Raw genomic sequence first — 26,719 nt, 5'->3', positions numbered from 1 at the left:
TTATCTAGGCTGGAATATTGCTGCACACTAACAGCACCTCTTAAGGCAGGTGAAATTGCTGACCTAGAAAATGTACAGAGAACCTTCATGGCATGCATAACTCAGATAAAACACCTGTACTCCCTGGAATGCAGGTGGGAGAGATACATGATTATATACACCTGGAAAATCCTAGAGGGACTAGTACCAAACTTGCACACGAAAATAACTCCCTATGAAGGCAAAAGACTCGGCACACGATGCAACATTCCCCCAATGAAAAGCAGGGGTGTCACTAGCATGTTAATATACAACATAATAAGTGTCAGAGGCCCAAGACTGTTCAACTGCCTCCCAGCATACATAAGGGGGATTATCAATAGATCCCTAGCTGTCTTCAAGCAGGCAATGGACAAGCACCTAAAGTCGATACCTGACCAGCCGGGCTGTGATTCGTATGTTGGATTGCATGCAGCCAGCAGTAACAGCCTGGTTGATCAGGCCCTGATCCACAATGAGGCCTGGTCACAGACTGGGCCATGGGGGTGTTGACCCCCGGAACTCTTTCTCCAGGTCTCCAGGTTCTCCAGGTAATAGTATGGATAGCTGCAATGGATGCAATGTTTCTTATTTTTTTGGGTGTTATTAATAACAGTAATTTTCTGGGAATAATTTACCTTTCCTGGTGCAATAAACCAAGTTTTCTGCCTGTGTTGTGTGCAATATTGCTGACTTTTTAGGGTTTACTTGGAGTTTACCTGGAGAGGGTTTTCGGGGTCGATGCCCCTGTGGCTCAGTCAGAGACCAGGCGTCATGGTGGATCAGGGTCTGATCATCCAGGCTGTTCCTGCTGGCTACACACAAGCTGATGTATGAACCACAACCCGGTGTTATTAATAACAGTAATTTTCTGGGAATAATTTACCTTTGCACATGTAAATAGTCCCATTTTTCTGCAAAGTTCTTGTGTCCAATCCTGTTTATTTTTAGGGATTTATGTGATAATAATTCCTTGTGAATACACAAATAACCCGCACATAGAAGAGAGGAGCTTACGATGATGTTTTGGACCAAAACGTCTTCGTAAGCTCCTCTCTTCTATGTGCAGGTTATTTGTGTATCGTTCCAGTCACGGTATTGTGCCTTTTTTTGTTATTCCTTGTGAATAAAATATTTATTTAGTGTATGTGCTATGCTGTGTGGTTTATTATTTTATATTTGTAATTTCTGCTGTAGATAGCAAGTGCTAGTGATATCCAAAATGTCTGTTATCTTTGGAGAGAGTAGTACTGACAGGGATCTTGTAGAAGACCCTGAATCAAATTCCACTGCCGGTAAGGAATTGCATCCCACTGCTAGTAATGAATCACATCCCACTGCTAGTAATGAATCACATCCCACTGCTAGTAATGAATCACATCCCACTGCTAGTAATGAATCACATCCCACTGCTAGTAATGAATCACATCCCACTGCTAGTAATGAATCACATCCCACTGCTAGTAATGAATCACATCCCAATGCTAGTAACATGAATAATGAAGCAGAATTTATAAGATTGAAATTAGTCATAAGCGGGGAAGAAAAGAGCAGTTAGGGATTGAACGTACAAAGTTCCAGGAACAGAAACAGTTAGAAATGTTTAGGGCTCAAGAAAGAGACAAGGAGAGGCAGTTTGCTTCTCAACAAGCCACAATAAATATGGGTGAGGCATTTCATTTGGACAAAGCCATAAAATTTGTGCCCAGATTCCTAGAGAAAGACCAAGATAAGTTTTTACTGTTGTTCCAAAGGATGGCCAAATCCTAAGATAGGACAGACTAGGAATGGGCAACATTAGTATGAACTCACTTCATTAGTAAATGGTTACAAGCAGTTAGTTCTCTAGAGGAATGGGACTTTGGTGATTATAATAAACTGAAAGAGGTGCTTTAACTTGTTTATCAGATGTTGCAAGAAAGTTACCAGCAGAAGTTCAGAGGACTAAAGTTTCAGGCAGGTCAGTCTTTAGTGGAATACAGTCAGGAGAAGATGTCCCTTCTAAACAGGTGGTGTCGCTCAAAAGGTGTGGTAGACAATTATGAGGGTGTACTTTCCCTAATTTGGCTAGAGGATCTTTTGAGAAATGTTCCTCCTAACCTTAAGGTATATCATGAGGAGAAGGATCTTGATGATTTTAATTATGCTTTACAGCTGGGTGATAGATTTTTAGCTAACCAAAAACTTGGTAGTACTTACCACTCCTAACCTACTAAGTAGGGTTAAGAAATTTCTGAAGTTTAAGCCACATTTTCCAGCCTAATAACCACCATAGTTTTAATAAGCCTAATTCTCCAGTACATGCCCAGAAAAGTTTTAAGTCAGCCATCACACGACCAAGACTACAGGGAACAAGTAGGACGAGCCCAGTTCCCCAGGGTCAAGGGCCCCACCCATTGTGGGCTGGGGGCTTTTTAACCTTATTACTGTACATGTTGCAATAAACAGAAACACCTGCAGCCATATTGCAGAAAGATGCTTAGGGACCAGGCTGCAACAGATGCTTAACGATTTGGTTAAAATCAAGGATTACACTGGTTATTTAAGTGTATGTAGCTGTCTGGGGGATAATGATTCTCATGAAAGACGCTGTTTTTTGGCATCAATGCTTTAAATTATAGATGCAGTTCTGAGCCCATTGCAGGAGCAGAAGCATGTTCTCCTCTGTTGACCTTACTTTGGAGAAATTTTATCCAAAGCTAGACAGTTTATTTTACAAGGAATTTTGGACAGAGCCTCGTAAATCTAGTGAAAAGTCCATGCTCATCCCTTTCTTTTCTGTGTTAGCAGCAGACGTTTATGTTAAGGGGCAAAATGGAGCGTCTGTCCTTCGGTCATTGAAGAGTTCAACAAGGACTCTTATGACACCCACACTATATAGAACCTAAAAGGCTTCTTCAGAGGTTCTGTACCTGGATTTCCTAGGGTTAGTACCAGTTGGACCAGAGGTTCTTGTGTTTTCCAAAGACCATTTTGGTCATAACTGGTATGAAGGGAGTTTAGACTTGTGGCCAACCGCTTCTTGTGTGTGCGGTCTCTTAACATTTTTTTTTCTTCCCAGGAACATTGTAGGGGTAGAGATCATCATAGATCATTGATTGACATGTGAACTGGAAAACAAAGCCTTCCTGAAAACCAACAATGATCAAAAGAAAACAAAATGGCTGAAGCAGTCTTCACCTGATTGCATGAAAGCTGCTTGCCCCAACAATAGTCAACTAAAGTAAAGAACTGTATGGTATGCATGTTTTTGTATATTCTAATCTCCCTTAAGCCATACAATGTGTCCCATTGAAGTATCTAACTTCTGGAATAATGGACCTTACTGCTTAACTATTTTGTTAAAACCAACGATTACACTGAGTATTAACCCTTTGACTGTTTACGCCGTATAAATACGTCTTACGCGCCACTGTTTCTGACGTTTATATACAGTGGACCCCCGCATAACGATATTAATCCGTTCATGAGAGCTCGTTGTTATGCGAAATTATCGTTATGCGAATGAATTTTCCCCATAAGAAATAATGGAAATCAAATTAATCCGTGCAAGACACCCAAAAGTATGAAAAAAAAAAATTTTACCACATGAAATATACATTTTCCTACACACAAAGAGAAGGATACATGCACAATAGTAGAGTAGTACATGCACAGTATATATTGTGCATGTACTACTCTACTAAATGAAGAATAAATGACACCTTTATTGAAGATGCAGCAATGACTGATGAAACACTGTGTCCTGGGAGTGCCTTTTCCTCCTGAGTACTGTAGGTCCTGTTTGGCATTTTCTTCCAGAACAGGCCTTATCACACTGTGTATGTCACTACGATTCTTAAATCTCTCAAACCAACCTTTGCTGGCTTTAAATTCACCAATATGAGCACTAGTTCCAGGCATTTTTCCCTGTTCATCTGGGTGTTAGTCGACTGGTGTGGGTTGCATCCTGGGAGACAAGATTAACCCTTTGACTGTTTCAGGCCCCTCTCTGAAACTGTCATTCTATGTCGCTCAATTTTTGAAAAAAAAAAAAAAAAAAATTTTCTTATGAAATGATAGAGAATCTTTTCCCGATGGTAATGACACCAAAAGTTCGAAATTTGGTCGAAAACTCGTGGAATTATGCTCCCGCGAAGTTAGCGGTCTCGGCGACATATGCGTATCGGCGATTTCGCCGACTTTGAGCCCTATTTTCAGCCAATTCCATTGTTCCAGTTGACCAAACTCATAGCTATTTCTTTAGAACTCCATTTTATCTATCAGCTGAGTACAAGAAACCTCCCATTTACTAATTTGGACTACCCAATATGGTGGTCAGAAATTGGCAATTTGGCCAATTTCACGCAAAATAAAAAAGATGCCAATTTCAAAATAGGGTCCAGAATAAACAAGGTAGACATTCGTGGCACTAAAATAACATATGCTCTGTTCATTAGTCACATCTCTAGGCCCCTCTTATATTATTATTGCTTTCTATTTTGATTTTTTATTCATACAAAAAAATACAAAATTTACTGTTATGCAGACGACTGCATTATTGTAAAAATGGTATAAATAATATCAGTGCACTAGTGAAAGAATATTAGACTCCCCAGTTGACGTGTATTGGACGTGTGGTGTGATTTATTTACTCTTGAACATTGGTAAAAATCGAACATTTCCGCTACTTTGAGCTCAGTTTCAAGGTCGTTTTCATCGTAAAAGTAATGTAAATCATCTCTATTTCTGTAATATGTTCTCCATTTTATCACCTAAGACCATGAAAACGCGAATACAACGATAAATACTATACGAAAATACACCTCAAAGTCGGCGTTTTATTCCAAAAAAACGATCAGAGTTTTTTTTTTCTCATTACGCAATGTGTGCTGCAGGATTTTTTTTATGTGGTGCACACTGACCACACAGACCCATTCTCTCACATGTGGGCCTACCAGCTTTCTCCCACTTGATTTGAAGCCACTAGAATTATTGAGTATATATACGTCAGAAACATTGGCTCGTAAGACGTATTTATACGTCGAAAACAGTCAAAGGGTTAAGGACCCCAATGGAAATAAGTTAGAGTCCTCGATGATGCACTGACTTTCTTGGGTTATCCTGGGTGGCTAACCCTCCGGGGTTAATTGTTTCTCGGTAATTGTTTCACGTTAAGCCACACCAACAACACACTCTCCACATCTTCGAGTAATACAGCTGATGGTGGTGCAGCAACAACAACAGGTGTGGTGCAGCTGACCATGGTGCAGCAGCAGCTGGGTGCAGCAACAGCTGACCATGGTGCAGCTGCAGCTGTGGTGCAGCAGCAGCTGACTGGTCCAATTTATCAGCTGACCGTGGTGCAGCAGCAGCTGACTGTGGTACGATAGTATTTATCACCCTTTTTACCACAGGGTTGGCACTAGAAGCTTTCTTTGGGCCCATGGTGGCTTATTTAGCAGTTACAAGCACTATAAATAATGGAATAATACAAAATGTATCGAATGTATGCATGCAACCGGCCACCCTGGCTTGTAAACAATGACGGCAAGGCAGGCGCTCAGGCTGGACGGACAGGTTTGGGACGAGTCATGTTCAGAAACAGCTGATGGTGCAGCAGCAGCTGACCGTGGTGCAGCAGCAGCTGACTGATCCAGCAACAGCTGACTGGTCCAGCAACAGTTGACTGGTCCAGCAACAGCTGACTGATCCAGCAACAGCTGACTGATCCAGCAACAGCTGACTGATCCAGCAACAGCTGACTGGTCCAGCAACAGCTGACTGATCCAGCAACAGCTGACTGATCCAGCAACAGCTGACTGATCCAGCAACAGCTGACTGATCTAGCAACAGCTGACTGATCCAGCAACAGCGATTCTTAAATCTCTCAAACCAACCTTTGCTGGCTTTAAATTCACCAATATGAGCACTAGTTCCAGGTGTTTTTCCCTGTTCACCTGGGTGTTAGTCGACTGGTGTGGGTTGCATCCTGGGAGACAAGATTAAGGACCCCAATGGAAATAAGTTAGACAGTGGTATAAACCTTGGTAATAAATACCGACAAGTTGGTTTAGAAAGACACGTAAGCAAACACTATGACATATTTATTAGAAAACGTTTCGGTCCTGGGACCCTAAGAAGTGATCAAGGTCCCAGGACCGAAACGTTTTCTAATAAATATGTCATAGTGTTTGCTTACGTGTCTTTCTAAACCAAGTTAGACAGTCTTCGATGACACACTTTTCTGGGTTATCCTGGGTGGCTAACCCTCTGGGGTTAATTGTTTCTTGGTATTCTCAATAAGCCACACCAACAACGGTGCTACAGCAGCAGCAGCAGCAGCTGACAGTGCTACAGCAGCAGCTGACAGTGCTACAGCAGCAGCAGCTGACAGTGCTACAGCAGCAGCAGACGATGCTACAGCAGCAGCAGACGGTACTACAGCAGCAGCAGCAGCTGACGGTGGTACAGCAGCAGCAGCTGACAGTGCTACAGCAGCAGCAGCAGCTGACAGTGCTACAGCAGCAGCAGCTGACAGTGCTACAGCAGCAGCAGACAATGCTACAGCAGCAGCAGACGGTACTACAACAGCAGCAGCAGCAGCTGACAGTGGTACAGCAGCAGCAGCAGCAGCTGATGGTGCTACAGCAGCAGCATCAGCAGTTGACCATGGTACCACAGTATTTCGATAATATTTCTCACCCTTTTTACCACAGGGTTGGCACTAGAAGCTTTCTTGGGGCCCATGGTCACTTATTTTGCAGATAAAATCACCAAAAACACTGTAATAATACGAAATGTTACGATTGTATGCTTGGATGTTACAGCGGAGGCTGGCTTGTAAACAATGCCACCGGCAGAACATGTGAGGTTGGCTCAGGCCTCACATAGACGTGTCTCGCATGAACAGCGTTGAGCGGGTTTTTTAGCGGTATGCGAGGCAAAATCTTAGCAATAAAATGTATCGGTATGCGGATTTAACGTTATGTAAGGCCAACGGTATGCGGGGGTCCACTGCACTCATAAATTCTAGCGGCTTCAAATCAAGCAGGAGAAACCTGGTAGGCCCACATGTGAGAGAATGGGTCTGTGTGGTCACTGTGCACCACATAAAAAAAATCCTGCAGCACAGTGCGTAATGAGAAAAAAACTGACCGTTTTTTTGGATTAAAACACCGACTTTGAGGTGTATTTTCGTATAGTATTTATCGTGGTATTCTTGTTTTCATGGTCTTAGGTGATAAAATGGAAAACATATTACAGAAATAGAGATGATTTTCATTATTTTCACAATGAAAACGGCCTTGAAACTGAGCTCAAAGTAGCGGAAATGTTTGATTTTTACCAATGTTCAGGAGTAAGCAAATCACACCACACATCCAATACACGTCAACTGGGGAGTCTAATATTCTTTCACTAGTGCACTGATATTATTTATACCATTTTTAAAATAATGCAGTAGTCTGCATACCAGTAAATTTTGTATTTTTTTGTATGAATAAAAAATCAAAATAAAAAGGAATAGTAATATAAGAGGGGCCTAGAGATGTGACTAATGAACAGAGGATATGTTATTTTAGTGCCAAGAATGTCTACCTTGTTTATTCTGGACCCCATTTTGAAATTGGCATCTTTTTTGATTTGCGTGAAATTGGCCAAATTGCCAATTTCTGACCACTTTATTGGGTAGTTCAGATTGGTAAATGGGCGGTTTCTTGTACTCAATTGATAGATAAAATGGAGTTCTAAAGAAACAGCTATGAGTTTGGTCAACTGGAACAACAGAATTGGCTAAAAATGGCTAAAATTCGGTGAAATCGTCGATACGTATATGTCGCCATGATCGCTAAGTTCGCGGCAGCGTAATTCCATGAGTTTTCGACCAAATTTCGAACTTTTGGTGTCATTACCATCGGGAAAAGATTCTCTATCATTTCATAAGAAACAACTTTTTTTTTTTTTTTTTTTTTTTTTTTTTTTTTTTTTTTTTTTTTTTTTTTTTTTTTTTTTTTTTTTTTTTTTTTTTTTTTTTTTGTTTTCAAAAAATTTTGCGACATAGAATGACAGTTTCAGAAAGGGGCCTGTGACAGTCAAAGGGTTAAAGTGTATGTAGGTGCCTGGAGGTAATGGTGGCCTGGTGGTTAACGCTCTCGCTTCACACGGTGAGGGCCTGGAGTTTACCTGGAGTTTACCTGGAGAGAGTTCCGGGGGTCAACGCCCCCGCGGCCCGGTCTGTGACCAGGCCTCCTTAGGTCAGTGTCCCAGGATGCGACCCACACCAGTCGACTAACACCCAGGTACCCATTTTACTGATGGGGAACATAGACAACAGGTGGAAAGAAACACGTCCAATGTTTCTACTCTGGCTGGGAATCGAACCCAGGCCCTCACCGTGTGAAGCGAGAGCGTTAACCACCAGGCCACCAGAGCCCACCAGAGCCTGGGTTCGATTCCCAGCTAGAGTAGAAACATTAGACGTGTTTCTTTCCACCTGTTGTCTATGTTCCCCATCAGTAAAATGGGTACCTGGGTGTTAGTCGACTGGTGTGGGTCGCATCCTGGGACACTGACCTAAGGAGGCCTGGTCACAGACCGGGCCGCGGGGGCGTTGACCCCCGGAACTCTCTCCAGGTAAACTCCAGGTACTGTGTTTTGGCATCATTGCATTAAATTGTAGCTGCAGCTCCGAGCCCATTGCAATAACACAAACTTCTCTTATGCTGACCTTACCATGGAGGATTTTATCTAAGGCTAGACAGTTTATTTTACAAGGAATTCTGGCCAGGGCCTTGTAAATCCTATGAAAAGTCCATGATCATGCCGTCTTTCTCCAGGGCCACAGCAGACGTTTCTGTTTCCGTGCCTTTTGGTTTGTAAAGTAGGTCTCTTTAACCCCTTGACTGTCGCAACCCCCAATCATGAAGTGTCTCCTGGTATCGCAAAATTTAAAAAAAAAAAATATTTTTTTCTTGTGAAATGATAGAGAATCTTTTCCCGATTGTAATGACACCAAAATCATGAAATTTGATGGAAAACTCACGGAATTAGGCTCTCGCGAAGTTAGCGACCTCGGCGATATTTACAAGTCGGCGATTTCGCCCACTTTGACCCCTATTTTCGGCTAATTCCATTCTTCCAATCGACCAAACTCATAGCTATTTCTTTAGAACTCCATTTTTTCTATCGCTTGAGTACAAGAAACTGCCCATTTACCAATTTCAACCACCCAATAACATGGTCAGAAATTTGCAATTTGGCCAATTTCACGAAAATTAAAAAATATGACAATTTCAAAATACAACCAAAAATGAACAATGCAGACATTCCTGGCTCTAAAATAACATTTTCTTTGTTCATCAGTCATGTCTCCAAGCACCTCTGATATTACTCTTGCTTTCTATTTTGAATTTTTATTCAAGCAAAAAATAGAAGATTTACTGTTATGCAGACTACTGCAATACTGTAATAATTGTATAAATAACATCAACCCATTCATGACTGCATATTAGAATGGCTAGTTGGACATTTATTGGATAATGACATCATTTGTTTACTTTTGAACTTCGGCAAAACTCAAACATTTCCCCTACTTTGAGTTCCATTTCCAGGTTCTTTTTAGAGTTAAATCAATCAAAATCACCTCTATTTCTATAATATGTTTTCCATTCTATCAAATGAGACCAAGAAAACAATAATACAACCATAAATACTATACAAAAATAGACCACAAAGTCGGCGTTTTAATTAAAAAAACAGTTGGATTTTTTTTTTTCTCATTATGCACTGCATGCTCCAGGATTTTTTTTATGTGGTGCACACTGACCACACAGACCCATTCTCTCACATGTGAGCCTACCACCTTTCTCCTGCTTGATTTGAAGCCGCTAGAATTTATGAGTATATATACGTCAAACACGGTACCTCGTAAGACGTATATATACGACCTCGACAGTCAAAGGGTTAAAGTTACCAGGTATGTAGTATTGTAGATTTCTGTCTTTATAATATTTATCAATGAGGCTCTCGTACGATTTTAAAGCTTACCTGGTTGTTATAACTGAAGTTAGTTTGTAATATGTGGGATGAACCTGCGTCCCATTTTGAATATCTCTTGGAGAGATTTAAGACATTTCAAGTAAATGTAAATGACTAGAAGTCATCTGTTGGCCATTTTAGTATAACTTTGTTGGGTCATGACGTAGGTAGTGGCAAGAAATTTTGCCAAAGTTTTTGTTATTGAAAATTATCCGTTTGCTCTTGATAAAAAGTTGCTACAAAGATTGTGGATTTGAAGAGGCTTTTAAGTATGTTAAATACCTCTTATAGAAATAATTCGTTTCTTAGATTTTTGAAAGGCATTTGTTTCTGTCTTACAGTTGATGAATGTGATCGTGAAGTAAGGGAAGCCATAGCCAAGAAGAGGTAGCCAGAAGCAGTGAGTTGAAATCACAGGGAGTGAGTGCAAACCTGAGGAAGCAAGTGGAAACTAGAATAGGAAGCCTGTGGAAAACTACCTGGTATGTATTATTGTTTAATTGTCAAAGTGAGGCAGATTGATGTCTTAAAAATATTTATGAAAGGTTACCTGACTGTTATAATTGTAGTTGTTCATACGTGGGATGAAAATGTGTCCTTTGTTCAATATGTGTTGGATAGGTTTAGGACATTTAAAGTAAATGCAAATGACTTCAAGTCATATGTTGGCCATTTGAATACCACTTTGTTGGATCTGGAAGGTAGTGGGAAAGTGCCATGTAAATTTGCCAAAGTGATTGTTATTAAAAAATAAACACTCTGCCTGTGTGTGTCCCTCCCTCCCTCTGCCTGTGAGTGTCCCACCCCCCTCTCTGCCTGTGGGTGTGTCCCTCAACCCCCCCTCTGCCTGTGTGTGTCCCTCCCCCTCATCTGCCTGTGGGTGTCCTTCCTCTCTCTGCCTGTGTGTGCCTCTCTCCCCCCCTCTCTGCCTATGTATGTGTCCCTCCCTTCCTCCACCTCTGACTGTGTGTGTCCCTCCCTCACCCCCTCTCGGCCTGTGTGTCTCCCACCCTCCCTCCCCCTCTGCCTGTATGTGTCCCTCCCTACCACTTCTGCCAGTATGTGTCCCTCCTCCCTCTCTGCCTATATGTGTCCCTCCCCCCCTCTGCCTGTGTATGTGCCCCACCTCTCCCTCTATCTGCCTGTGTGTGTGTGCTTCCCTCTCCCCTCTCTGCCTGTGTGTGTGTGTGTGTGTGTGTGTCCCTCCATCCCCCTCTCTACCTGTGTATGTGCCCCATGTGTGTGTGTGTGTGTGTGTCCCTCCATCCCCCTCTCTACCTGTGTGTGTGCCCCTCAACTCCCCCCTCTGCCTATGTGTGTGTGTACTTCCCTCCTCCCTCTCTGCCTGTGTGTGTCCCCATCAACTCCCCCCTCTGCCTGTGTGTGTTTCCCTTCCCCCTCTACATGTGTGTGTGTCCCTCTCTCCCTCCTCAGTTATTTTTAGTTATTTTTCAGTTATTTTTAGTTATTTTTCAGTTATTTTTATTTTTCAGTTATTTTTATTATTTTTAGTTATTTTTTAGTTTAGTTAATTTTAGTTATTTTCAGTTATTTTCATATATTTTTAGTTATTTTTGTTAATTTTTGTTAGTTATTCTTTAGTTTTTAGTTAATTTTAGTTATTTATTATTTTTAGTTATATTTAATTATTTTTACTTATTACCTTATTACTTCTTTTTAGTTATTGTTAGTTATTACTTATTTTTATTTATTTTTTTAGTTAATTTTACTTGTTTTTTGTTATTTTTTAGTTATTTTTAGTTATTTTTTTAGTTTTTTGTTATTAGTTATTTTCATAATTTATAATTTGTTTTATTTTTTTAATTATTTTAGTTATTGGGCAGTGAGTGAATGTAATTGTGAACCACCAGGCAGTTATCATGTAGTTAGTTGTTGGGGTGGATCAGGGAGATAAGATGTTTTCTAGCTGTAGTTTTGAAAGTGATGAATGTGTCTGCAGTTCTCGAGTTTTCAGGTAGGGTGTTCCAGATTTTAGGTCCTTTGAAATACATTGAATTTTTGTAAAGGTTTAGTCGAATACGGGAATGTCATAGAGATGTTTGTGTCTGGTGTTATGCCTGTGGATCCTGTCACAACTATCAAGAAAGCATTTAGTAGATATAGATTGCACAGTAGTAAGTGCGGATGTTCTGGCCCCAGGGCCAGACTCATGGAACTCCGTGTTCATCAAGAACTGCAAGAAGCCCCTATCACGAGCTTTTACCATCCTATGGAGAGGGAGCATGGACACGGGGGTCGTCCCACAGTTACTAAAAACAACAGACATAGCCCCACTCCACAAAGGGGGCAGTAAAGCAACAGCAAAGAACTACAGACCGATAGCACTAACATCCCATATCATAAAAATCTTTGAAAGGGTCCTAAGAAGCAAGATCACCACCCATCTAGAAACCCATCAATTACACAACCCAGGGCAACATGGGTTTAGAACAGGTCGCTCCTGTCTGTCTCAACTATTGGATCACTACGACAAGGTCCTAGATGCACTAGAAGACAAAAAGAATGCAGATGTAATATATACAGACTGCAATAGCCTTCGACAAGTGTGACCATGGCGTAATAGCTCACAAAATGCGTGCTAAAGGAATAACAGGAAAAGTTGGTCGATGGATCTATAATTTCCTCACTAACAGAACACAGAGAGTAGTAGTCAACAGAGTAAAGTCCGAGGCAGCTACGGTGAAAAGCTCTGTTCCACAAGGCATAGTACTTGCTCCCATCTTGTTCCTCATCCTCATATCTGACATAGACAAGGATGTCAGCCACAGCACCGTGTCTTCCTTTGCAGATGACACCCGAATCTGCATGACAGTGTCTTCCATTGCAAGGCTTCAGGTGGACATCAACCAAATCTTTCATTGGGCTGCAGAAAACAATATGAAGTTTAACGATGAGAAATTTCAATTACTCAGATATGGCAAACATGAGGAAATTAAATCTTCATCAGAGTACAAAACAAATTCTGGCCACAAAATAGAGCGAAACACCAACATCAAAGACCTGGGAGTGATCATGTCGGAGGATCTCACCTTCAAGGACCATAACATTGTATCAATCGCATCTGCTAGAAAAATGACAGGATGGATAATGCGAACCTTCAAAACTAGGGATGCCAAGCCCATGATGACACTCTTCAGGTCACTTATTCTATCTAGGCTGGAATATTGCTGCACACTAACAGCACCTTTCAAGGCAGGTGAAATTGCCGACCTAGAAAATGTACAGAGAACCTTCACGGCGCGCATAACGGAGATAAAACACCTCAATTACTGGGAGCGCTTGAGGTTCCTGAACCTGTATTCTCTGGAATGCAGGCGGGAGAGATACATGATTATATACACCTGAAAAATCCTAGAGGGACTAGTACCGAACTTGCACACGAAAATTACTCACTACGAAAGCAAAAGACTTGGCAGACGATGCAACATCCCCCCAATGAAAAGCAGGGGTGTCACTAGCACGTTAAGAAACCATACAATAAGTGTCAGGGGCCCGAGACTGTTCAACTGCCTCCCATCATACATAAGGGGGATTACCAACAGACCCCTGGCAGTCTTCAAGCTGGCACTGGACAAGCACCTAAAGTTGGTTCCTGACCAGCCGGGCTGTGGTTCATATGTTGGTTTGCATGCAGCCAACAGTAACAGCCTGGTTGATCAGGCTCTGATCCACCAGGAGGCCTGGTCACATACCGCGCCACGGGGGCGTTGACCCCCGGAACTCTGTCCAAGTAAACTCCAGTGGGGGGGTGTGTTGCCAGGGATGGGATTTAGTGATTATTCTTACTGCGGCTTTTTGTTGGTTATTATTGGCTTTAGGTGTGTTGCTGTAGTTGAACCCCAAGCACAAATAGCATAGGTGAGGTATGGATATATAAGTGAATGGATATATAAGTGTGGCAGTGTGCTTGGCTCACATATAAAAATCAAGGATCAAACCCTGGGTAAGGCAGGATGTAAGATAAAATTTGTTGGGATATTTAACACTGGGAAGGATTAGCCACCCAGGATAACCCAAGAGGTCTGTCTGTCTTTTTTCCATTGGGGTCCTTCAGTCTTGTCCCCCAGGATGCGACCCACACCAGTCCATTAACATCCAGGTGTCCACTTGCTTGCTAGGTGAATGGGGACAGCAGGTGTAGGGAAACATGCCCAGTGTTTCCACCCTTGCTGGGGATTGAACCACGAACACTCAGTGTGTGAAGCGAGAGCGTTGCCTGCCAGGCCACAGGATGCTATCCACAGTACAGTAGGACCCCCGTATCCACTAGAGATATGTTCTGAGCATGTGCCATGGATGCTGAAAACACGGATTCAAATTCCAATATTTATTTCCTTGTAAAGCTTACAAAGTGTGGTTTACATGTTATAAAATTTTAATTACAAAGAGGGCCACTATTGTGCCTAGGCACTTCAGGCAAACTAATACTAATTCTTACTCTATATTGATATAGGTTATAATTGAGCAGTACATTTGAACATATTAGATATGTAATTAGATACATATCCACTTAGGCACATACATAATTAGGTTTAAAATAGTTAGGTAGTACAAATCAATAATAATATTAATAATAGTAATATTAGTAGCAGACCCTATATAGGTCATTTTTCATTAACATGCATACCTATTATAAAGTTTAATTGATAAATTGCACACAGTAAGTGGAAAATTATCACTTTTTCACTGATGGGAAGCAATTCATGGCTTCTCTTAGGCTTTGAAGAACTTCCACCATCTCTACTTTTGCACTTTGAGGCCATTATTAACCCTTTCAGGGTCCGTCCCGTAGATCTATGGCTTTACGTTCAGGGTCCAAACCGTAGATCTACGCCATGAGCTCAGCTCACTCTGATAAACTGTGAGTGGTACATTTGGGCCTAGATATGAGAGAATACATCTATGTGGTATGTGTGCACCACATAAAACAGATCCTGCAGCACACTGTGTATAATGAGAGAAAAAAAATGAAATCATGATTTTTCGATTAAAACAGCAACTTTGCAGTGTTTTTTTGTATGTTTTTTATAGTTGTACATGTATTTGCGATTTCTTGGTCTCATTTGATAGAATGGAATACATATTACAGAAATAGAGATGATTTTGATTGGTTTTAGCACTGGAAATGGCTTGAAACTGAGCTCAAAGTAGCGGAAATGTTAAATTTTTGCCGATATTCAAGAGTAAACAAACGACCTCACACGTCTAATACACATCAGTTGGTGGGTCTAATATACATTCACAAATATGGTGATGATATTTATACAATTATTACAGTATTGCATAACAGTAAATCTTCTATTTTTTGGTGTGAATAAAAATTCATTATGTGAATAAAAAATCAAAATGGAATTTATTTGTAAAGCCTCAAAACATAACTAATGAACAGAGGAAATGTTAGTTTAGGGCCAGGAATGCCTACATTGTTCATTCTGGACCCTATTTTGAAATTGGAATATTTTGAACTTTGTGTTAAATTGGCCAAATTAACAATTTCCGATCACTTTATTTTGTTGTTGAAACAGTTGACTTGGCGATTTCTTGTGCTCAATCGATAGAATAGAAGTAATACTAGTGAAATAGCTAAGAATTTGGTTGATTGGAATAATGTAATTGGCTTAAAATGGGAGTCAAAGTCGGCAAAATCACCGATTCGTAAATATCGCTGACACATCAAAATTCGCGAGAGCATAATTTCGTCAATTTTCCACCAAATTTCGTACTTTTTGTTTTATTACCTTCACAAAAAGATTCTCTACGATTTCATAAGAAAAAATAGCAATTTTTTTTTTTTGAAAATTCTTGGACACTGGTGCATGACTCCAGATTTGGGCCTTGGACCCTGAAAGGGTTAAGCAAAATTAAGGGTTATTTTCAGGCCATGGTAAACCGCAGATGCCGGACCCGCTGATACAGGGGTCTTGCTGTATATTCTTTTCCAGATAGAAAACTATGCTCCCCAACAATAATGAAAAAAGATGTAGGTGCAGATGAAGATTTTACTTTGAAAACATTTCACTCTCCATATCATTTTCAAGTTAATGATATAATAAAGCTCATGTACATAGAGCAGAATGTTGCCACGATGAAAGCTCAATCTGTACATTAACAGACAAAAATATATAATGATAACAGTCTAGCTCAGTAGAATTGTCATATAAGTCAGAGTGAGTGAAGGCAAGTGGTTTTTATGACCTGACATGCTATGAAGGGATTCAACAACACTAGTTAACCAGACTCGAGTTCTGGAGATAGTAAGTACAGTGCCTGCACTCTAAAAGTGGTGTTAGGATGTTACCATCTGAACTGTGATGTCAGCACACTTCTGATAAGACAGCAATAGAATGAATGATGGTGAATGTGTTTCCTTTCATTTTTGGGTCACCTTTCCTTGGTGGGAAAAGCCAGTGCTAAATATAGTTTCATAGAACATTTTTGATACTTAAATGTTTTGAAAATTATTACAGCTTTGAATTTTGACAGATTAAACATGTCATGGCTATTTGGTATGAATCAGCGACCAGAAGACTTTTCACAATTTGTGCCACCAGCTAGTACTGTTGGTGGAGGAGGTCTTGATGGATCAGGTGACTCGGGAGATGGCAAGAGAAAAAGCAGTGCAATGGAAGCTTATCGTTTTGATTCTGCTGCTCTAGAGCGAGCTGATAAAGCTGCCAAGGATCTAGAATCTTCAAGTATGCTTTCATTACTGTACCTTGTTTAAATAATCTGGTTTTAGTCACTTTTCTCAAATATGGCCTCTCCTCACTTAACGACGGAGTTCTGTTCCTAAGATCACGTCGGTAAACGAATTCATCGCTAAGTGAGGAACATACTATAATGGTAGTGGGTTTGTGTCAACCATCTTTGATATTATTTTAATGTCACCTCTGCACCATTTATAACATTTCTGGCATATTTTTAAATGTTAACTGTATATTGTAATAAGCAAAATAGAGGAAATCAGCTCTAATATACATTATTTAGGTATGCATACTATTCAGAGAATCCGTCATCAATCCAAGTCATCGGTAAATGAGTACGTACGTCACTAAGTGAAGAGAGACTGTATATGCAGTAGTTAAAAATATCTATTATTTCATGTCTTACATCTATGCAGGTTATGGTTCTACCCCTTAGTTTGTGATGTTTTTGAAAATCTCTTTACAAATTGACTGCTATGTTCACTTAGTGTATAGTCTTCCAGAATGAACAGTAATGGCAGGGCTGAAATATATCCAAGTATTTTTAACATAGTCTTATATCTCTAATACTGTAAAAGTAACTGGCTAACCTATTGACCAGTTAAAATAACAGACAGATATACACCAATATTTTATAACTGTTTACGAATTTGGTTGCATATACTTGCTTCCAGTGAAGCTGTGGGCATTATGCCATATACTGTATCACATAAAAATAGTACAGGTCCTCCATCACAAATCTGGCATCATTGGGGCCTGTAGTGTGCCGGATTACTGAGTTTGCCGAATTACAGAGTGGTTAGGTTAGAATACACTTAATAAAATTAACCAACTTGACTTGCACAGTTCATTAAACATCGGCAAAAATCGAACTTTTCTGCTACTTTGAGCTTAATTTCAAGGTACTTTTCGTCATGAAAGCAATCAAAATCATGTCTGCTTCTGTAATATATCTTCCATTCTATCAAATGAGTCCAAAAAAATGAGAATACAACCATAAAAACCATACGAAAATATACTGCAAAGAGGCGGCTAATGGCTGAGAAGTTAACTCCCTTATTTATCGTCCATCTTTTTTATTTTTGTTGTACGTTAAGAAGCATCTTTCCATCATACATTGCCCAAGTTTCAATGAGATATTTACCATAAATCATATATGGCAAGCCCAAGCCAGGTACTGGAAATAAGTCACTTTGACTTTTCTGGGTTATCCTAGGTTCTCTATACATACACTGCTATGTATGATAATCTATGTAACTGTATTTGTGTATACCTGAATAAACTTATTTACTTCTAGTCTGTCAACTGAGTACAAGAAACTGCCCATTCACTTCAACTACCCAATAAAGTGGTCAGAAATTGGCAATGTGGCCGATTTTACACAAATTTCAACAGATGCCAATTTCAAAATAGGGTCCAGAATAAACAATGCAGACATTCCTGGCACTAAAATAATATTTTCTCTGTTCATTAGTCATGACTACAGGATCCTCTTATATTACTCTTGCTTTTCATTTGAAAGTTTTATTCACAAAAAAATAGAAGATTTACTGTTATGCAGACTGCTGCATTATTGTAATAATTGTATAAATAATGTCAACCCATTCTTGAGTCCGTACTGGAATTTGGACTGGCAGGCGGACAGGTATTAGACAGTGATGTCATTTGTTTACTCTTGAGCTTCGCTAAAGAATAGAACATTTTCGCTACTGTGAGCGCAATTTCAAGGTACTTTTCATCATGAAAGCAATCAAAATCATATCTATTTCTGTAATATATCTTTCATTCTATCAAATGAGACCGAAAAAATGAGAATATAATCATAACCATACAAAAATATACCACTAAGTGGCCGCTAATGGCTGAGAAGTGAACTCCGCTATTTATGGTTTGATTTCTTTCATTTTTGGTGTACGTGAAGAAGTATCTTTCCATCATACATTGCCCAAGTTTGAATAAGATAACCCAACAAACAACTGAGAAAATAATATAATAATAATAATAATATCTTTATTTACTACACGTACATGTACAAGGTATACAGGCCTAGCTGACATCAGTGACATAATACTATATAGAAAGCCACTTGTTATGCAGAGTATTTCAAGAAAATTAGGTCAGTGTCCCAGGATAACACCCATACTAGTCGGCTAACACCCAGGTACCCATTTACTGATGGATAAACATAGACAACAGGTGTAAAGAAACACACCTAATGTTTCTACCCTGGCTGGGAATCGAACATTTACCAAAAATCATATATGGCTAACCCAAGCCAGGTACTAAAAATAAGCCACGTTGACTTTGGGTTATCCTAGGTTCTATACACATATGCTGTTATATGTGATAATCTATAGAGAGAAAATAACTTTTTTGTTTCATGTTTATGGTGGAGTACGAGTGTATATCACAATTAGTCCTGTGCTACACTCCGTTTTCTCTAATATAAGCCACCAAGACAGGGATAGGAGAATGGTATTTGTATACCATATCCTCTTCATACCTCCGTTGAACTGTTCGGTATTATGCCAAATATTATTTATTCTGGAGTATTTAACATGTTTAACCCTTTGAGGGTCAACAGGCCCTCTCCGAAACTCGTTGTCAGGGTCGGCCAAATTTAAAAAAAAAAATTATTTTCTCTAATGAAAAGATAGAGAATCTTTTTCCGATCATAAGGACACCAAAAGTTTGAAATTTGATGGAAAACTTAGGGAATTATGCTCTCGCAAAGTTAGCGGTCTCGGCGATGTTTACGCATCGGTGATTTTGCCCACTTTGAGCCCCATTTTCGGCCAATTCCACTGTACTAGTCGACAAAAAACATGAATATTTCGCTAGAACTCCATTTTTTCTATCGAATGGGTGCAAGAAACCACCCATTTATGAAATTCAACTATCCAGTACAGTGGTCAGAATTTAGCAATTTTGCCAATTTCACACAAATTTCAAAAGATGCCAATTTCCGAATAGGGTCCAGAATAAACAAGAAAGACATTCCTGGCACTAAAATGACATTTCCTCTGGTCGTTAGTCACGTCTTAAGGCCCCTCTTATATTCTTTTGCTTTCCACTTTGAATTTTTATTCTCACAAAAAATATAAGATTTACTGTTATGCAGACTACTGCATTAGTGTAAAAAATGGTATAAATATTATTGGTGCACTTGTGAAAGAATATTAGACTCACCAGTTGACGTGTATTGCACGCTTGGCACGATTTGTTTACTTTTGAAATTTGGTAAAAATCGAACATTTCTGCTACTTTGACCTCAATTTCAAGGTACCTTTCATTGTAAAATCAGTCAAAATCATCTCAATTTCTGTAATATGTCTTCCATTCTATAAAATGAGACCAAGAAAACTAGAATACAACAATAAATACCATATGAAAATACAGTGCAAAGTCGCTGTTTTATTCCAAAAAAATGGTCAAAGCTTTTTTTTTCTCATTATGCACTGTGTGCTGCAGGATTTTTTTTAGACTGTGCACACTGACCACATAGACCCATTCTTTCATATGAAGGCCTACCAGCTTTCTCCCACTAGATTTGAGGGTGATAGAATTTAGGCGTACTAGTACGTCAAAAACCCTGGGTCGTAAGCCGTACTAGTACGTCCGAAACCCTCAAAGGGTTAATGTTATTTATATTGTTTCTTATGTCATATTAGATCAATTGTGATAGGCAAATAAGCTGTAGTGTTGATATTAGTATAATAAAGCATATTCTCCTGCTTCATGAGACTGAGTTCATGACAACTGACAGTGGCTTCAAAGCCACCTTATCTTTAATGGATAATGTACTGTGTAGGTGCTTTACATAATGAGAAGCATTTCTTTTATTCATTGGAACCATGGCTAAGGCTAAAAGCAAGCAGGTTAAAACAATAAATGGAGAAAAAGAAATTAGAATGACTTATGCAGCAAGTAGTGCCACCAAACATTACAAGCAGGTTGGTGTGGCGATCCTGGAAATTTGAAATTATGCTAGCCAAAATTAGTGCCGAATAACTGAAGGAACCGAATAACTGATTGCCGGATTTGTGATGGAGGACCTGTACCTGGAAGCAGTCCCTCTACATAAGATAACAGCTCATGTAGTCTTAAGAGCTTTGATGAAGTTCTTTTTCTCATGTTGGTTTTCCTCAAGAGATGCAAACAGACCCAGGGCCTAATTTTACCTCAGAGTTGTTTAGAAATGTATCCTACGGGTTTAGTGCTTCCCCCTTGATTATAATAATAATAATGTTTAGAAATGTTTAAAGGCATTAAAAGTAGAGCTTAACTTTTCAGCTGTCTATCACCCTCAATCTCAGGGGAAAATAGAGAAATTCCATCAAGCCCTTAAGACAATGCCACAATGAGAGGATCCCTCTTTTGATATTTGCTGAGTGGGGAAGCACTCTGGAATCTCTGAGCTGTTGGCTTGGAGGGATGATGATGCTCCCCTCTAGGAGCTTTTTCTCAGTTTCAGACACTGGCTCGTATGAAGTGGATGGTACCAGTGAACGTGCCCATCAACCAGACCAGGATGATGTGGGACCGTAATATGGACCGTAGTGCTCTGGAAGCTGGGGAGAAGGTGCTGGCATTGGAGCCAATTCATGTGAAAGTCTGTATGGCAAGTTGCTGTGACCTGAACATGGTGTGGGGAAAGTTCTCAGGTGTAAGGTATAAAACCCACACATACGAACAGGAAAAGAATGAGTGTAGAGTACACAGTAACCGGTTAAAGGGTTTAAAGTTATATTAGAAATCCAGAGAGATGAATATTTTAATGGAATGTAAAGGGGTGCAAAACAGTAATCTTATGTAATAGCAAAGGTGTCTTTTAACTGCCGCAAGACCATTTCTGAAACTGTCATTCTGTCAAAAAATATTCAAAAAAATAAAAAAAAAATTATTTTTTCTTAACAAAAGGTTAGGATTATTTTGCTGCATAGCCCTTGTGGTTTAGTGCTTCTTTTTTATTATAATAATAATAATAATATTATTTTGCCGAGTGTTTTAAGCCTAAAAAATTTTTTTTGCGGTCAGTACTTGCTGAGATATAGAGGCATAAAGTTGGCAGAAAATGAGCCACATATGGCAAAAGCGGTAAATTCTGCTCACCTGGTATACAATATTGTATACTGTAACTGACAGTAGTTTCACCCTCTATTTTCTTTAATTCTTTGATTATATAATGTACAAGTATAAAGAAAGATTTAAAGAAAAAAAGATTCATTATATTAAATGTTATGGATAATATCTAGTGAAAATAGGGGTGCTGCAGTTCAGCAGGAACCCCACACGAGCTGCCACTGAATTTAAGCTCGACATCTCTTGGTGTACATCTTTTCAGCATAAATGTTGCAAACCTCGACTTTTATTCACTATGCACAACACACACACGTCTTTACTTTCATGGTCCAGGTTAGTGCTTAGTTTGACAATGTTATTATTACTGGAGGTCCCTGTTTTCATAGCTGTTATGCTCCTGAACCTTGCTGATAAGTGATAGTTGTTGGCGAATGGAATTTTTTTTTTTTTTTTAATATCAAAAGTGTCTAAAATGCCCAACAACATGCTTACACTATAATAAGTGCTCAGTACAGCTAGGCATAAAAAAATCACATACAAAAGTAAAATAAATATAAAATACATATAATACTTAAAACATGACACCGGTACTCTTCCCTGACACATCTGTTGTGCAAAGAAGCGGAAAAAGCACCAAAGAATAACTAAATTGAAAATGCTGAAAAAGCGAGAACAGTAAAGAGGGAGCAGAAAACACAGGGCTTTCCTATATTACTTTCCTTTGTGTTTTGTAATACATAGTTCTTAATCCTATAATATTTCCTTTCCTACCTAGGAAGCCTGGTCTGTGACTGAGCCCAGGGGGAGATAATCCCCACAGCCACCATATAATTTCCAACTTTTTTTTATTCAGCTTTAGTGAATGATTAATTAGGCTTCCAGGAATTTTTGACATTGAAAGTCATCACAGGACACAACTTTAGATGTTATATTGATGGTAGAATTACCGACAGTATATTAGATAAATGGACACAAGTGCAACTAATGTGACATTTTATTTTAGCAACATTTTGCTCTCCAGGAGCTTTGTCAAACCATTACAAACAATACATGGACACAGAGAGTATATATAGGTAGAGTGTAAGGTGCAAAGCATAATATAATCATTGTAGGTGGTGGTAGTAGTTGTAGTACTATTACTACCACAAATACTACTTCTATTACTTACAATGATTGTATTATGCTTTGCACCTCACACTATACCTATATATACTCTCTGTGTCCTTGTTTGTAATGTCTTAACAAAGTTCCTGCAGAGTGAAATGTTGCTACAATAAAAATGTTGCATTAGTTGCACTTGTGTCCTTATATCAAACACAACCTTAGATTCTGAAAATGCCTGGAACCTTGATTAAATGCAGTCGCTGCAACTGGACAAAAAAGCTGATTATAATATGTACATGGAAAACACTGACACATCTGATACTCAACCAAGACCTATCCACTACATGATGTAATTGTCAGTTAACTTCAAAGGTTACCTGATGCTGTCTCCTACCTCACTGGTCAAGTCATCACCTTACATTCTTGCCAGTATGTGTTGTTCTCAAACCTGTGTTTATTAGAGAGGATCATAGTCCCAGAGCACACATATTTTCTAGATATTCAAGTTTGCTCGTGTCTCTCTCCTCAAGGAAAGTTTTTTGATGCTGGTGAGGGGCTCTTGATCTAGGGAATTGGATGTGTTCTCCACATTCCTGAATTAAACCTGAATACCTTTCACATTCCCCTCAGGAGTTGTATAATCCTACGGGTTTAGCACTTGCCCCTTGATTATAATAATGCTCGTGTCTCTTTCTCAACCACTTTCCTGCATCTACTGAAGTTGATGCTAGTGTCGGGCACTTGATGCAAGGAACTGGACTTTTTCCTCTCCTGGATCCTCTCAAGGAAGGTTCCTTGATACTGTGAGGGGCTCTTGATTTAGGGAATTGGATCTGTGCTCCAGTTCCCTGAATTGAGCCTGAATACCTTCAATCCTCCCCCCTATGTGTGCTGTATAATTCTACAGGTTTAGTGCTCCCCCTTGATTGTAATAATCCTCTCTTGGATTGAATCGGCCTGCTTCTCATTGACCCTTGTGGGTTTAGCTCTTAGTTATGATAATTGCCTCCCATTTCCCAGGCACACTATGACCTCTGTCGGTTTTGTGCTTCACCGTCAGTAGCAGCGCTGTATAGCCCTTGTGGCTTAGCGCTTCTTTTTTATTATAATAATAATTCGCCCTCGGTAACAGAACGAGTTAGTATCACTTGCTGCAATAGGTATCTAAGTAAAAGTTATTGAAAATGGCACCAGGCTGCCATCTACTGTAGGGAGACCCCTGAGGGAAGATTCCTTGATGTTGGTGAGGGGCTCTTGATTTAGGGAATTGGATCTGTGCTCCAGTTCTCAATTACATTTGGTGTCCCACAGGGAAGTGTCCTTGGCCCTCTTCTCTTTCTCCTATACATAAATGACCTACCAAATGCTTCGCAATTACTCAAACCCACACTATTTGCAGATGACACTACATACGTCTTCTCTCACCCGAGCCCAGTCACGCTAGCCAATACTGTAAATACCGAATTACAGAAAATATCTACCTGGATGAGGACTAACAAACTTACACTAAACATTGACAAAACCTACTTGTTATACCATTTTATTGCACAAAACCTACTTCATTCAGTTTGGTAACAGAGCTACAGATGTCCCTCTTAACATAATGATAAACGGATCACCTATCACAAAGCTAACAGAGGGAAAATTCTTAGGAATCCACCTTGATAATAGACTCAAATTTCATACACATACACAACAAATTTCTAAGAAAATTTCCAAGACCGTAGGCATACTATCGAAGATACGGTACTATGTTCCACAGTCAGCCCTCCTGGCCCTATATCACTCTCTTATTTACCCCTATCTCACCTATGGAATTTCTGCATGGGGCTCAACAACAATTAACCATCTCAGACCACTAATTACCCAACAAAAGGCTGCAGTCAGAATGATAACAAATTCCCACTACAGGCAGCACACTCCACCAATATTCAAAACACTAAACCTACTCACCATACAAAACATCCATACTTATTACTGTACCTATTACATACATAGAACACTTAACTCTGATATTAACCCTCCCCTCAAACATCTTGCCAACCTCAACAGAACACATGACCATAACACAAGGCACAGATCACTCTTTGATGTTCCTCATGTCCATCTCACGCTATGCAAAAACTCAATGCACATAAAAGGCCCTAAAATCTGGAATTCATTACCTGTAAATATAAAAGAAACACTACCTGTTTATAAATTCAAGTCTCTTTTCAAAGAACACTTTCTCACCCAAAACCAAATAATGAATAACTGAACCTTATAAATTGTATATCTTAATATTTCTCACAATTATATCACATAAATGTTAAACCTAAGACCCAATCTAACTTTATTTTTTAAATACACTACCTAACAGAATACTCCATTCGACTGAATGTACAGCAATGCATGCAACCATATGACCTGTCTTTGTAATACTCATTTGTGCTTTATTGTTATCTGTTTACAATAATGTTTTATCACTGATTACATCATTGCTTAGTTAATCTTAAGTTAATTTTAAGCCAGCCCATAATGCTATGCATACAAGTGGCTTTGGTATGCTGCTCTTACCTGTATTTTTTTGTACCTCTGTATGTATGCTCAAATTACTAAATAAATTAAGCCTGATTGCCTTTCACATCCGCCCCAGGCGCTGTATAATCCTACGGGTTTAGTGCTTCCCCTTGATTATAATAATACTGTAGGTAGAATAAACTAAATTTTTTGCACAATACATGGCACTAAAAATTAAAAATGGCACTTGGATGCAATCTATCATAATTATTTACTTAATTGCCATCTATTGTTGTAATTATTTACTAAATCTAGTTCAGTTTTTGCATAATAGATGGTGCTTATGTTAATGAAAATGGGAACATAAAGGGTAGACTTAACTAAATATTTTTTTAGTTCACTTTTTGCTCAATAGATGGCAAAAAGAAAAATTGAAAATGGGAAGATTAATTAGGGGAGACTGAATAAAATATTTTTAGTTCATAATTCTCACACTAGATGGCATCCAAGTGCCATTTTCATTAGTAATTTTCAGCACCATCTATTGTGCAAAAAATGAACTAAAAGTTTAGTTCATAATTCTCACAATAGATGGAAGCCAAGTGCCATTTCCATTAGTAATTTTTAGTGCTATCTATTGTGCAAAAAATAAACTAAAAGTATTTTATTTAGTCTCCCCTAGTTTATCTTCCAATTTTTTTTTTTGCCATCTATTGAGCAAAAAGTGAACTAAAAAAATTTAGTTTAGTCTACCCTACTTTATCTTCCCATTTTTCAATTTTTTTTTTCACCATCTATTGAGCAAAAAGTGAACTAAAAAAAATTAGTTTAGTCTACCATTTATCTTACCATTTTCATTAACTTACAGTGCCATCTATTATGCAACAACTGAACTAGATTTACACAATAGATGGCAGCCAAGTGCCATTTTCATTAGTAATATTTAGGGCCATGTATTGTGCAAAAAATTAACTGTTTATTCTTCCAATAGATGGCAACCTAGTGCCATTTTCATTAACTTTGTGTCATTATCAAAACTAAGCGCTAAACCCACCCGGGTCATACAGTGCTGTCTCCCTGCACTAGGTGGCACCCCGAATGCAGTATAGCAACTAACTCCAAGCACTATCATTTTCCTTATAGCTGGAGGAGGCTTCGGGGGTCAACATCCCCGCGACCCAGTCCGTGACCCATACAGTAAATCCTCAATTAACATCATCGATAGGTTCCTGGAGACTAAGCGAAACAATTATCGTATGATTATCACATACTTT

The 26,719-nt window shown here is 39.2% G+C and overlaps 1 long non-coding RNA gene across 2 annotated transcripts; it reads left to right on the top strand.

Moving 5' to 3' along the window:
- The first annotated feature begins 1,099 nt into the window (after nt 1-1,099).
- Nucleotides 1,100-22,123, top strand: LOC128687337 (uncharacterized). 2 transcript variants are annotated; one of them, XR_011392124.1, is made up of 5 exons: nt 1,100-2,944; nt 3,080-3,241; nt 10,377-10,517; nt 16,540-16,751; nt 21,229-22,123. It is a non-coding gene; the product is annotated as an uncharacterized lncRNA (long non-coding RNA). The 2 variants fall into 2 exon arrangements; XR_011392123.1 differs by having other exon boundaries at nt 1,103-2,944; nt 3,080-3,256.
- The last annotated feature ends 4,596 nt before the right edge of the window (nt 22,124-26,719 follow it).

The sequence above is a fragment of the Cherax quadricarinatus genome, chromosome 18 (genome assembly GCF_038502225.1).
Source record: "Cherax quadricarinatus isolate ZL_2023a chromosome 18, ASM3850222v1, whole genome shotgun sequence".
NCBI classification, from domain to species: domain Eukaryota; kingdom Metazoa; phylum Arthropoda; class Malacostraca; order Decapoda; family Parastacidae; genus Cherax; species Cherax quadricarinatus.
This window is presented reverse-complemented; position numbering and strand designations above follow the sequence as displayed.